This window comes from Papio anubis, chromosome X, assembly GCF_008728515.1.
Source record: "Papio anubis isolate 15944 chromosome X, Panubis1.0, whole genome shotgun sequence".
Lineage (NCBI taxonomy): Eukaryota > Metazoa > Chordata > Mammalia > Primates > Cercopithecidae > Papio > Papio anubis.
Genome location: NC_044996.1, coordinates 31038753 through 31051581, shown reverse-complemented (window position 1 = coordinate 31051581; position 12829 = coordinate 31038753). Strand labels below are relative to the sequence as shown.

The 12829-nt window shown below is 40.4% G+C and overlaps 1 protein-coding gene across 4 annotated transcripts in view; it reads left to right on the top strand.

Annotated features, from left to right (window-relative positions):
- Positions 1-12829, top strand: part of GRIA3 (glutamate ionotropic receptor AMPA type subunit 3) — a 312783-nt gene that overhangs the window by 202713 nt on the left and 97241 nt on the right. The gene's annotated exons all lie outside the window — the stretch shown is intronic.

Sequence of the window (12829 nt, the reverse complement as noted above, 5' to 3'; positions counted from 1 at the left end):
GGATTGGTATTAGTTCCTCTTTGTGAATTTGGTAGAATTCATCAGTGAAACATTCAGTCCCAGACTTTTATTTGTTGAGAGACTTTTTATTACTGATTCAATCTCATTACTCATTATTGGTCTGTTCAGGTTTTCAATTTCTTCCTGATTAAATTTTGGTAGGTTGCATGCCTCCAGGAATTTACCCATTTTCTCAAGGTTTTCCAGTCGGTTATCATCTAGTTGTTCATAACAGTCTCTGGTGATCTTTCATTTTTTTCTTTTTTTTTTTATTTATTTATTTATTTATTTTTTTATTTATTATTATTATACTTTAAGTTGTAGGGTACATGTGCATAACATGCAGGTTTGTTACATATGTATACTTGTGCCATGTTGGTCTGCTGCACCCATCAACTCGTCATTTACATCAGGTATAGCTCCCAATGCAATCCCTCCTCCCTCCCCCCTCCCCATGATAGGCCCCGGTGTGTGATGTTCCCCTTCCTGAGTCCAAGTGATCTCATTGTTCAGTTCCCACCTATGAGTGAGAACATGCGGTGTTTGGTTTTCTGTTCTTGTGATAGTTTGCTAAGAATGATGGTTTCCAGCTGCATCCATGTCCCTACAAAGGATGCAAACTCATCCTTTTTTATGGCTGCATAGTATTCCATGGTGTATATGTGCCACATTTTCTTAATCCAATCTGTCACTGATGGACATTTGGGTTGATTCCAAGTCTTTGCTATTGTGAATAGTGCTGCAATAAACATACGTGTGCATGTGTCTTTATAGCAGCATAATTTATAATCCTTTGGGTATATACCCAGTAATGGGATGGCTGGGTCATATGGTACATCTAGTTCTAGATCCTTGAGGAATCGCCATACTGTTTTCCATAATGGTTGAACTAGTTTACAATCCCACCAACAGTGTAAAAGTGTTCCTATTTCTCCACATCCTCTCCAGCACCTGTTGTTTCCTGACTTTTTAATGATTGCCATTCTAACTGGTGTGAGATGGTATCTCATTGTGGTTTTGATTTGCATTTCTCTGATGGCCAGTGATGATGAGCATTTTTTCATGTGTCTGTTGGCTGTATGAATGTCTTCTTTTGAGAAATGTCTGTTCATATCCTTTGCCCACTTTTTGATGGGGTTGTTTGTTTTTTTCTTGTAAATTTGTTTGAGTTCTTTGTAGGTTCTGGATATTAGCCCTTTGTCAGATGAGTAGATTGCAAAAATTTTCTCCCATTCTGTAGGTTGCCTGTTCACTCTGATGGTAGTTTCTTTTGCTGTGCAGAAGCTCTTTAGTTTAATGAGATCCCATTTGTCAATTTTGGCTTTTGCTGCCATTGCTTTTGGTGTTTTAGACATGAAGTCTTTGCCCATGCCTATGTCCTGAATGGTACTACCTAGGTTTTCCTCTAGGATTTTTATGGTATTAGGTCTAACATTTAAGTCTCTAATCCATCTTGAATTAATTTTCGTATAAGGAGTAAGGAAAGGATCCAGTTTCAGCTTTCTACTTATGGCTAGCCAATTTTCCCAGCACCATTTATTAAATAGGGAATCCTTTCCCCATTTCTTGTTTCTCTCAGGTTTGTCAAAGATCAGATGGCTGTAGATGTGTGGTATTATTTCTGAGGACTCTGTTCTGTTCCATTGGTCTATATCTCTGTTTTGGTACCAGTACCATGCTGTTTTGGTTACTGTAGCCTTGTAGTATAGTTTGAAGTCAGGTAGCGTGATGCCTCCAGCTTTGTTCTTTTGACTTAGGATTGTCTTGGAGATGCGGGCTCTTTTTTGGTTCCATATGAACTTTAAAGCAGTTTTTTCCAATTCTGTGAAGAAACTCATTGGTAGCTTGATGGGGATGGCATTGAATCTATAAATTACCTTGGGCAGTATGGCCATTTTCACGATATTGATTCTTCCTATCCATGAGCATGGTATGTTCTTCCATTTGTTTGTGTCCTCTTTTATTTCACTGAGCAGTGGTTTGTAGTTCTCCTTGAAGAGGTCCTTAACATCCCTTGTAAGTTGGATTCCTAGGTATTTGATTCTCTTTGAAGCAATTGTGAATGGAAGTTCATTCATGATTTGGCTCTGTGTTTGTCTGTTATTGGTGTATAAGAATGCTTGTGATTTTTGCACATTAATTTTGTATCCTGAGACTTTGCTGAAGTTGCTTATCAGCTTAAGGAGATTTTGGGCTGAGACAATGGGGTTTTCTAAATATACAATCATGTCATCTGCAAACAGGGACAATTTGACTTCCTCTTTTCCTAACTGAATACCCCTGATTTCTTTCTCTTGCCTAATTGCCCTAGCCAGAACTTCCAACACTATGTTGAATAGGAGTGGTGAGAGAGGGCATCCCTGTCTTGTGCCAGTTTTCAAAGGGAATTTTTCCAGTTTTTGCCCATTCAGTATGATATTGGCTGTGGGTTTGTCATAAATAGCTCTTATTATTTTGAGGTACGTTCCATCAATACCGAATTTATTGAGCGTTTTTAGCATGAAGGGCTGTTGAATTTTGTCAAAAGCCTTTTCTGCATCTATTGAGATAATCATGTGGTTCTTGTCTTTGGTTCTGTTTATATGCTGGATTATGTTTATTGATTTGCGAATGTTGAACCAGCCTTGCATCCCAGGGATGAAGCCCACTTGATCATGGTGGATAAGCTTTTTGATGTGTTGCTGAATCCGGTTTGCCAGTATTTTATTGAGGATTTTTGCATCGATGTTCATCAGGGATATTGGTCTAAAATTCTCTTTTTTTGTTGTGTCTCTGCCAGGCTTTGGTATCAGGATGATATTGGCCTCATAAAATGAGTTAGGGAGGATTCCCTCTTTTTCTATTGATTGGAATAGTTTCAGAAGGAATGGTACCAACTCCTCCTTATACCTCTGGTAGAATTCAGCTGTGAATCCATCTGGTCCTGGACTTTTTTTGGTTGGTAGGCTATTAATTATTGCCTCAATTTCAGAGCCTACTATTGGTCTATTCAGGGATTCAACTTCTTCCTGGTTTAGTCTTGGAAGAGTGTAAGTGTCCAGCAAATTATCCATTTCTTCTAGGTTTTCCAGTTTATTTGCGTAGAGGTGTTTATAGTATTCTCTGATGGTAGTTTGTATTTCTGTGGGGTCGGTGGTGATATTCCCTTTATCATTTTTAATTGCGTCGATTTGATTCTTCTCTCTTTTCTTCTTTATTAGTCTTGCTAGTGGTCTGTCAATTTTGTTGATCTTTTCAAAAAACCAACTCCTGGATTCATTGATTTTTTGGAGGGTTTTTTGTGTCTCTATCTCCTTCAGTTCTGCTCTGATCTTAGTTATCTCTTGCCTTCTGCTAGCTTTGGAATGTGTTTGCTCTTGCTTTTCTAGTTCTTTTAATTGCGATGTTAGAGTGTCAATTTTTGATCTTTCCTGCTTTCTCTTGTGGGCATTTAGTGCTATAAATTTCCCTCTACACACTGCTTTAAATGTGTCCCAGAGATTCTGGTATGTTGTATCTTTGTTCTCATTGGTTTCAAAGAACATCTTTATTTCTGCCTTCATTTCGTTATGTACCCAGTAGTCATTCAGGAGCAGGTTGTTCAGTTTCCATGTAGTTGAGCGGTTTTGATTGAGTTTCTTAGTCCTGAGTTCTAGTTTGATTGCACTGTGGTCTGAGAGACAGTTTGTTATAATTTCTGTTCTTGTACATTTGCTGAGGAGTGCTTTACTTCCAATTATATGGTCAATTTTGGAGTAAGTACGATGTGGTGCTGAGAAGAATGTATATTCTGTTGATTTGGGGTGGAGAGTTCTATAGATGTCTATTAGGTCTGCTTGCTGCAGAGATGAGTTCAATTCCTGGATATCCTTGTTAACTTTCTGTCTCGTTGATCTGTCTAATGTTGACAGTGGAGTGTTGAAGTCTCCCATTATTATTGTATGGGAGTCTAAGTCTCTTTGTAAGTCTCTAAGGACTTGCTTTATGAATCTGGGTGCTCCTGTATTGGGTGCATATATATTTAGGATAGTTAGCTCTTCCTGTTGAATTGATCCCTTGACCATTATGTAATGGCCTTCTTTGTCTCTTTTGATCTTTGATGGTTTAAAGTCTGTTTTATCAGAGACTAGGATTGCAACCCCTGCTTTTTTTTGTTCTCCATTTGCTTGGTAAATCTTCCTCCATCCCTTTATTTTGAGCCTATGTATGTCTCTACGTGTGAGATGGGTCTCCTGAATACAGCAGACTGATGGGTCTTGACTCTTTATCCAGTTTGCCAGTCTGTGTCTTTTCATTGGAGCATTTAGTCCATTTACATTTAAGGTTAAGATTGTTATGTGTGAACTTGATCCTGCCATTATGATATTAACTGGTTATTTTGCTCGTTAGTTGATGCAGTTTCTTCCTAGCCTCGATGGTCTTTACATTTTGGCATGTTTTTGCAATGGCTGGTACCGGTTGTTCCTTTCCATGTTGCGTGCTTCCTTCAGGGTCTCTTGTAAGGCAGGCCTAGTGGTGACAAAATCTCTAAGCATTTGCTTATCTGTAAAGGATTTTATTTCTCCTTCACTTATGAAACTTAGTTTGGCTGGATATGAAATTCTGGGTTTAAAATTCTTTTCTTTAAGAATGTTGAATATTGGCCCCCACTCTCTTCTGGCTTGGAGAGTTTCTGCCGAGAGATCTGCTGTGAGTCTGATGGGCTTCCCTTTGTGGGTAACCCGACCTTTCTCTCTGGCTGCCCTTAAGATTTTTTCCTTCATTTCAACTTTGGTGAATCTGGCAATTATGTGTCTTGGAGTTGCTCTTCTCGAGGAGTATCTTTGTGGCGTTCTCTGTATTTCCTGGATTTGAATGTTGGCCTGCCCTACTAGGTTGGGGAAGTTCTCCTGGATGATATCCTGAAGAGTGTTTTCCAACTTGGTTCCATTTTCCCCCTCACTTTCAGGCACCCCAATCAGACGTAAATTTGGTCTTTTTACATAATCCCATACTTCTTGCAGGCTTTGTTCATTTCTTTTTCTTCTTTTTTCTTTTGGTTTCTCTTCTCGCTTCATTTCATTCATTTGATCCTCAATCGCTGATACTCTTTCTTCCAGTTGATCGAGTCGGTTACTGAAGCTTGTGCATTTGTCACGTATTTCTTGTGTCATGGTTTTCATCTCTTTCATTTCGTTTATGACCTTCTCTGCATTAATTAGTCTAGCCGTCAATTCTTCCACTTTTTTTTCAAGATTTTTAGTTTCTTTGCGCTGGGTACGTAATTCCTCCTTTAGCTCTAAGAAATTTGATGGACTGAAGCCTTCTTCTCTCATCTCGTCAAAGTCATTCTCCGTCCAGCTTTGATCCGTTGCTGGTGATGAGCTGCGCTCCTTTGCCGGGGGAGATGTGCTCTTATTTTTTGGATTTCCAGCTTTTCTGCCCTGCTTTTTCCCCATCTTTGTGGTTTTATCTGCCTCTGGTCTTTGATGATGGTGATGTACTGATGGGGTTTTGGTGTAGGTGTCCTTCCTGTTTGATAGTTTTCCTTCTAACAGTCAGGACCCTCAGCTGTAGGTCTGTTGGAGATTGCTTGAGGTCCACTCCTGACCCTGTTTGCCTGGGTATCAGCAGCAGAGGCTGCAGAAGATAGAATATTGCTGAACAGCGAGTGTACCTGTCTGATTCTTGCTTTGGAAGCTTCCTCTCAGGGGTGTACTCCACCCTGTGAGGTGTGGGGTGTCAGACTGCCCCTAGTGGGGGATGTCTCCCAGTTAGGCTACTCAGGGGTCAGGGACCCACTTGAGCAGGCAGTCTGTCCCTTCTCAGATCTCAGCCTCCGTGTTGGGAGATCCACTGCTCTCTTCAAAGCTGTCAGACAGAGTCGTTTGCGTCTGCAGAGGTTTCTGCTGCTTTGTTGTTGTTGTTGTTGTTGTTGTGTAGCTGTGCCCTGTCCCCAGAGGTGGAGTCTACAGAGACAGGCAGGTTTCCTTGAGCTGCTGTGAGCTCCACCCAGTTGGAGCTTCCCAGCAGCTTTGTTTACCTACTTAAGCCTCAGCAATGGCGGGCGCCCCTCCCCCAGCCTCGCTGCTGCCTTGCCGGTAGATCACAGACTGCTGTGCTAGCAATGAGGGAGGCTCCGTGGGCGTGGGACCCTCCCGGCCAGGTGTGGGATATGATCTCCTGGTGTGCCTGTTTGCTTAAAGCGCAATATTGGGGTGGGAGTTACCCGATTTTCCAGGTGTTGTGTGTCTCAGTTCCCCTGGCTAGGAAAAGGGATTTCCTTCCCCCTTGTGCTTCCCAGGTGAGGCGATGCCTCGCCCTGCTTCAGCTCTCGCTGGTCGGGCTGCAGCAGCTGACCAGCACCGATCGTCCGGCACTCCCCAGTGAGATGAACCCAGTACCTCAGTTGAAAATGCAGAAATCACCGGTCTTCTGTGTCGCTGGCACTGGGAGTTGGAGACTGGAGCTGTTCCTATTCGGCCATCTTGCTCCGCCCTCTCATTTTTTTCTTTTTTGAGACAGGGCCTCACTCTGTCACCCAGGCTGGAGTGCAGTGGTTCGATCTTGGCTCACTGCAACCTCTGTTCCCTGGGTTCTAGCAATTCTCCTGCCTCAGCTCTCCCAAGTAGATGGGATTACAGGTGTGTGCCGCCACCACACCCAGCTAATTTTTGTATTTTCAGTAGAGAGAGAGTTTCACCATGTTGCCCTGGCTGGTCTTGAACTCCTGACCTCAAATGGTCCACCTGCCTTTGTCTCCCAAAGTGTGGGATTACAGGCATGAGCCACCATGCCAGGCCAATTTTTCATATTTCTATGGTATCAGTTGTAATATCTCCTTTCTTGTTTCTGATTTTATTTATTTAGGTTTTCTCTCTTTTTTGGTTCATCTAGCTAGTGGTTTATTGATTTTGTTTATCTTTTGAAAAAAATTTATTTTGTTGTTCTTTTGTGTTTTTCTCTAGTCTGTTTCATTTAGTTCTGCTCTGATCTTCATTGTTGCTTTCCTTCTACTAATATGGGCTTTGGTTTGTTCTTGCTTTTCTAGTTTTTGAGGTGCATCATTAGATTGTTTACTTGACATCCTTCTTGATGTTGGCCATTATTTCTATAAAATTCCCTCTTAATATTACTTTTTCTGTACTCTTCTCTTCCTCATTTGTGTGTTTGCTCTACCAGTGGGTTTTATACTTTCATGTATTTTCATTATGGTCGATTTTTAGTATGTTGCATTTCAGTTTCTTTTGTGTCAAGAATTTTTTAAATTTCCTTCTTAATTTCTTCTTTGACCCAGTGGTCATTCGGGAGCATGTTGTTTAATTTCCAGGTATTTTTATAGTTTCCAAAGTTCCTCTCGTTATTGATTTCTAGTTAAATTCCATTGTGGTCTGAGAAGATATTTGATATGATTTTGATTTTTTAAAATTTTTTGAGACTTGTTTTGTATCCTAATGTATAATCTATCCTGGAGAATGTTCCATGTGCTGATGAGAAGAATGTGTATTCTACAGCTGTTGGATGAAATGTTCTATAAATCTCTGTTATGTACATTTGGTCTCAAGTGAAGTTTAAATTCAGTGTTTCTTTGTTAATCTTCCTTCTAGATGATCTGTCTAATACTGAGAGTAGGGTGTTGAAGCTCTCACCAATTTTCGTACTGGAGTCTATCTCTCTGTTTAGTTGTAATAATATTTGTCTTGGTGCTTTGGTGTCAGAGGCATATATGCGTAGAATGGTTATATAGTATTATTGGATTAATCCCTTTATCATTATATAATGACCTTCTTTGTCTCTTTTCACTGTTTTTGATTTAAGTCTGTTTTTTCTGACACAAATATAGCTACTCCTGCTTGCTTTACATTTCTGTTTGCACAGAATGTCTTTTTCCATCCCTTTACTTTGACCCTATATGTACATTTACATGTGAGGTGAGTTTCTTGTAGGCAGCATATAGCTGGATCATTTTTTCAAATCCCTTCAACCAGTCTATATCTTTTAAGTAGAAAGTTTAATCTATTTATATTCAAAGTTACTATTGATATTTGAAGGTTTATTTCTGTCATTTTATTGATTGGTTTCTGGTTATTTTGCATATACTTTGTTTCTTTCTTCCTCTCTTACTGTTTATCATTGTGGTTTGATGGTTTTCTATAGTGGAAACATTTGAGACCCTTCTCTTCCTCATTTGTGTGTTTACTCTACCAGTGGGTTTTATACTTTCATGTACTTTCATTATGGTAGATATTCTCCTTTTTCTTCCAGGTGTAAGACTCCCTTAAGCATTTTTTATATGGCTAGTCTAGTAGTTATGAATTCTTTCAGCTTTTGCTTGTCTGGGAAAGACTTTATTTCTCCTTCTTTATGAAGGACAACTTTCTTCAGTATAGTATCTTTGGTTGCCAAGTTTGTTGTTGTTGTTGTTGTTGTTGTTTTAGAACTTTGAATATATCAGCCCATTCTCTCCTGGCCTGTAACATTTCTGCTGAGAAATTCACTGTCAGTCCAATGGGAACTCCCATCAGAGTAAGTGACTAGATGCTTTTCTCTTGCTATTTTTAGAATTATCTTTGACTTTTGACAGTTTGACTACAGTGTGCCATGGAGAAGACCTTTTTAAAGGTTTTGGGATCTCTGAGCTTCCTGTATTTGTATGTCTAAATCTTTTGCTACATCTGGAAAGTTTTCAACTATTATTTTATTAAATAGGTTTTTTTTATCACTTTCATTTTCTCTTCACTTTCTGGGACACTAAAAATTCACATTTTTGGATCATTTTACGGTGTCCTGTATGTCATAGGCTTTGTTTAACCTTTTTTAATCTTTTTTCATTTTTGTCTGACTGGGTTATTTCAATGACTTGTCTTCAACTTCTAAAATTCTTCTGCTTGATCTAGTCTAGTGTTGAATCTTTCAAATGTATTTTATATTTCATGCAATGAATTATTCAGCTTTAGAATTTCTATATGTTTTTCTTTTTATTTTAGGTATCTCTTTGGTAAATTTCTTACTCATATTCTGCATTGTTTTTCATTTGTATTGTTCTGATTTCTGTGCTCTCTTGTATCTCACTGAACTTCTTTAGTATCATTATTTTGAATTTTTTCTGGGATTTCATACATTTCTTTTTGATTGGGATCTATTGCTGGAGAAGTATTATGTTCCTTTGGAGGCATTGTATTTTTTTAACTTTTTCATATTTTTTGTGTCCTTGCATTGATATCTGCACATTTGGTGTAACAGTTACTTCTTCCAATATATTAAATTTGCTTTTGTAGGGGAGGACTTTTTCCTGAAGATTTATCTATGGTGTTGGTTGGGTAAGACACTTTGGTTTTAATTCTCAGTATGTGCAGTAATATAGTCTCCATGATGATTTATCTGGCTGTAAACAGCATCAATAGTATCCGTGATTTCCTTGGTAGTATAGGGTGCAGTTGTTGGTGGAGGCTGTGGTGAAGTTTTGCTGGAGTTGGAGACATCAGATGGGTCAGTTCTTGGGCACCAGTGGTAGCAGCAACAGGTCAAGCATACCTGTCCATGGGCCTCAGGGAAGTGTACATGGGCACCAGTGTTCGTGGGTCCAGTTAGACTGATTCTTGGGCCTCCAGGCAGCTTGCTCAGATGCCAGCAGTGGCAGTGGTGGGCCATATGGATGGGTGGGTCCTTGGAGCCCTAGGAATTGGGCATGGCATGGGCAATGGTTGTAGCAGAGGCAACACAATCCTCTGACTCCCAAATGGTTTGTCCTGGTGATGATGGTGGTTGCAATAGGCTAGGCCAGCCATTCTTGAGGCCTGTAGGTAGCACGTGTAGGTGAGTCCCAGCCACGGTGGTAGTGACAGGCAAAATCAGCCTATCCTCAGGTTCCCAGGAGGAGTGCTAAGGTCCAGTGGTGGTGAATGGGGCAGAGCAATTTCCAGGCCCCTGGACAGTGTACTCAGGCACTGAATTTAGGGGAGTGGAGCCAGGCCATCTGGTGGTGCATGTGGGTGCTGGCTGTGGTAGGCAGGGCTGAGGTGATCCCTAGGTCCCCAGTAGAATGCTCAGGTTGGGGCTGAAGTGGCTGTGCTGCAGCCCTACTGCTGGAGAAGGCATGGTTGCTTTCAGTGGTAGCAGCCATAAACAGGTAGCTTAGGAGCATGTGCTTTGGCCCTGATATAAGCAGGGGAGCCTTTCCTCAGAGCTCTTTTAAATATGTAGCAGCACTGCTACTGGAAGTGACAGGGTCACTGCCAATGACTCGTGTTTCGCTCTGGCAGCAGCAGCCAACAAGGCCCAGCCCTGCATTCAAGGTATTCGACCCCATTGATGGGGTCCCAAGGATGTGGAAATGTAGGGGCTGTTGGGCCCCTGGTCAGGATGTGGTCTGGTGGGGTCTGGGCTCTCAAAATGGCACCCTACTGTGGCTGCTTGGGACTCTGGGGTATGTAGGACCCACCCAAGCTGCCTCTCTAGAGAAATGCCATTTTACAATCTCTAGGCAACTCCTTCAAAGCCCATGTGGGTTGAGGGCTCTCCCAGGGCTAAGATTGCAGGAGTCCACATTGGGAATATGGACTGCTAGGGGTCTCTCACTTATCCTTTACCCACACTGGGGCACCTCTCCAGGCTTCCAGATGATCCCAGCCAAGCAGGCTGCCTTACTTCTTTCTCATTCCTTAAGTCAGATGTTTCCTGTCACTTCTCTATTGAATTCCAGCATTCTCTCTTAGGAAATATACTCAAAGTGTGATTATCTACTCACTATTTTATTTCTTCTTTGTACAGGAGGTGAGTTCTGGATGCCTCTATTCAGCCATCTTGAAGGCCCTTTCATTAGAGTTTTATCCTCAGCATTTTATTTGAATTTAAGTTTAAGGAGTGAGAATGGAGACTTGGGTAACAGTTAGGCTTAAGCCCCAGTGGTAGCCTCTGCTAGACTTTCTACACAAGTGAGGCTCTCTGCTGAATTTATTATAGGGGGAATAAAATGGGAGAAACACTGTGTCTTATTTTCTCTCATGAAGAAAGCCTTTAGGAGAAAACTCATCATGATGAATTAATGTTAAATTTTAAAATGCTTTATGGTTATCAGAATGAAGGAGTGATTCTCAGTGATGTAAACTATTTGACTCTTTGTCCGGCCTCCATTGACTCATATCCCACTTATGAAAGGAAGAGGAAGGGGCTGTAAGTAATAACTGAAAAAGCTATTTCACTAAAATGTTTTCTAAGACTGTCTTGTTACCCATAGTAAACAAATGTAAAATTAAGAGAAACATGGATGGAGGTGCTGACTCTATATATATTGTTTATGTTTACTTTGTGAATAAAGTCACCAAGCTATACACATAAAGATATGTGCACTTCTCTATACGACTATTACACTTCAATAAAACCTTTTTTAGACTATAAAAAAAAAGAGAGGAAACATTAAAGAATTGATACGGACTTGGGTAATAAAGGTGTATGCATTTATCAAAACTCATCAAGTACATTTCATTGATGTAAATTTTACCTTCAAAAAATGAAGAAAGAAAAAGAACTGTAAACAAACACTGAATTTTAGTTAATGACCTGCGTGCTGAAATCTTTTAGGGTGAAGTATACTAATGTCTCCAACTTACTTTGAAATGAACCCCAAAATGAAATAGTCTCATAGATGAGTAGAAAAAATAATTGTAGAATCTGACTGTGACTATGTGGGTATTCACTGTATAATTCTTTCAATTTTTCTGTATGTTTGATCATTTTTATATTAAAATTTTGGAGGGTTGTAAAGAAGGGAGGAAGAATTCTACCCATCTGTTTATGAATACAAATGATGGCTTCAGTTCATTGAAAACCCTAACACATTAATAGTAATTAGCAGGATATAGTTATCCAGCAAAAGTAGCAGCAATTCCTGGGCTGCTACTTGTCCCAGAAGATAATAATGCCCAATGGAGCTGGCAGAGCTCACATGGAGATACTCCTGCACAAGGCTTAGGTGGCAGAGGCACCAGATGGTAGCCAGAGCAAATTAGAAGAAAATGGTGGATGCTATGTAGTAGTTGTTAAGATTCATTTATTGCCCTGGTGCAGTGGCTCATACCTGTAATCCCAGCACTTTGGGAGGCCGAGGCGGGCAGATCACTTGAGGTCAGGAGTTTGAGACCAGTCTGGACAACATGGTGAAACCTCGTCTCTACCAAAAATACAAAAATTGGGTGGGCATGGTGGCATGCACCTGTAATCCCAGCTACTTGGGAGGCTGAGGCATGAGAATCGCTTGAACCCCAGGGGTGGTGCGGAGGTTGCAGTGAGCTGAGATCTCACCACTGCACTCCAGCCTGGGCGACACAGCGAGACTCTGCACTCCAGCCTGGGCAACAGAGCGAGACTCTATCTCAAAAAAAAAAAGTGATTCATTTATGGATACATGTTGGATATTATGTACCATCATATCCAACCAAGCTGTCAGTTTCACTCATTGGCATTTCTGTAAATCACAAATTTCCAAAGTTCTCATCACTAGAATCTGAAGCAATCCACTGTGTTTATCACGTTAGGCTGAAGAAAAGTTTGCTATAACACCCACTAGGGTCAAACTTTTTCAACATTTTCCAATTACATAAAGCATTGTATTTTTACTCAATGAAGAAAGACTAAAAATACAGGTAAATAAAACAAATCAAAATATTTGTTTAAAGCTGGCACCTATGTTTGTCCATGTGGCAGCCACATTACATAAAGACACAGGAACTAAAATGAAAGAATGCATATTTTCTCCATTATGCCTGCAGTTTCAGGGACATAGTGTCCTAACAATTAATTTCATATTCAAGGCTGTCTTGATTGCTAATAAATGATCACATTATCTTTAGCACTCTAACAGATATGGTGAGTA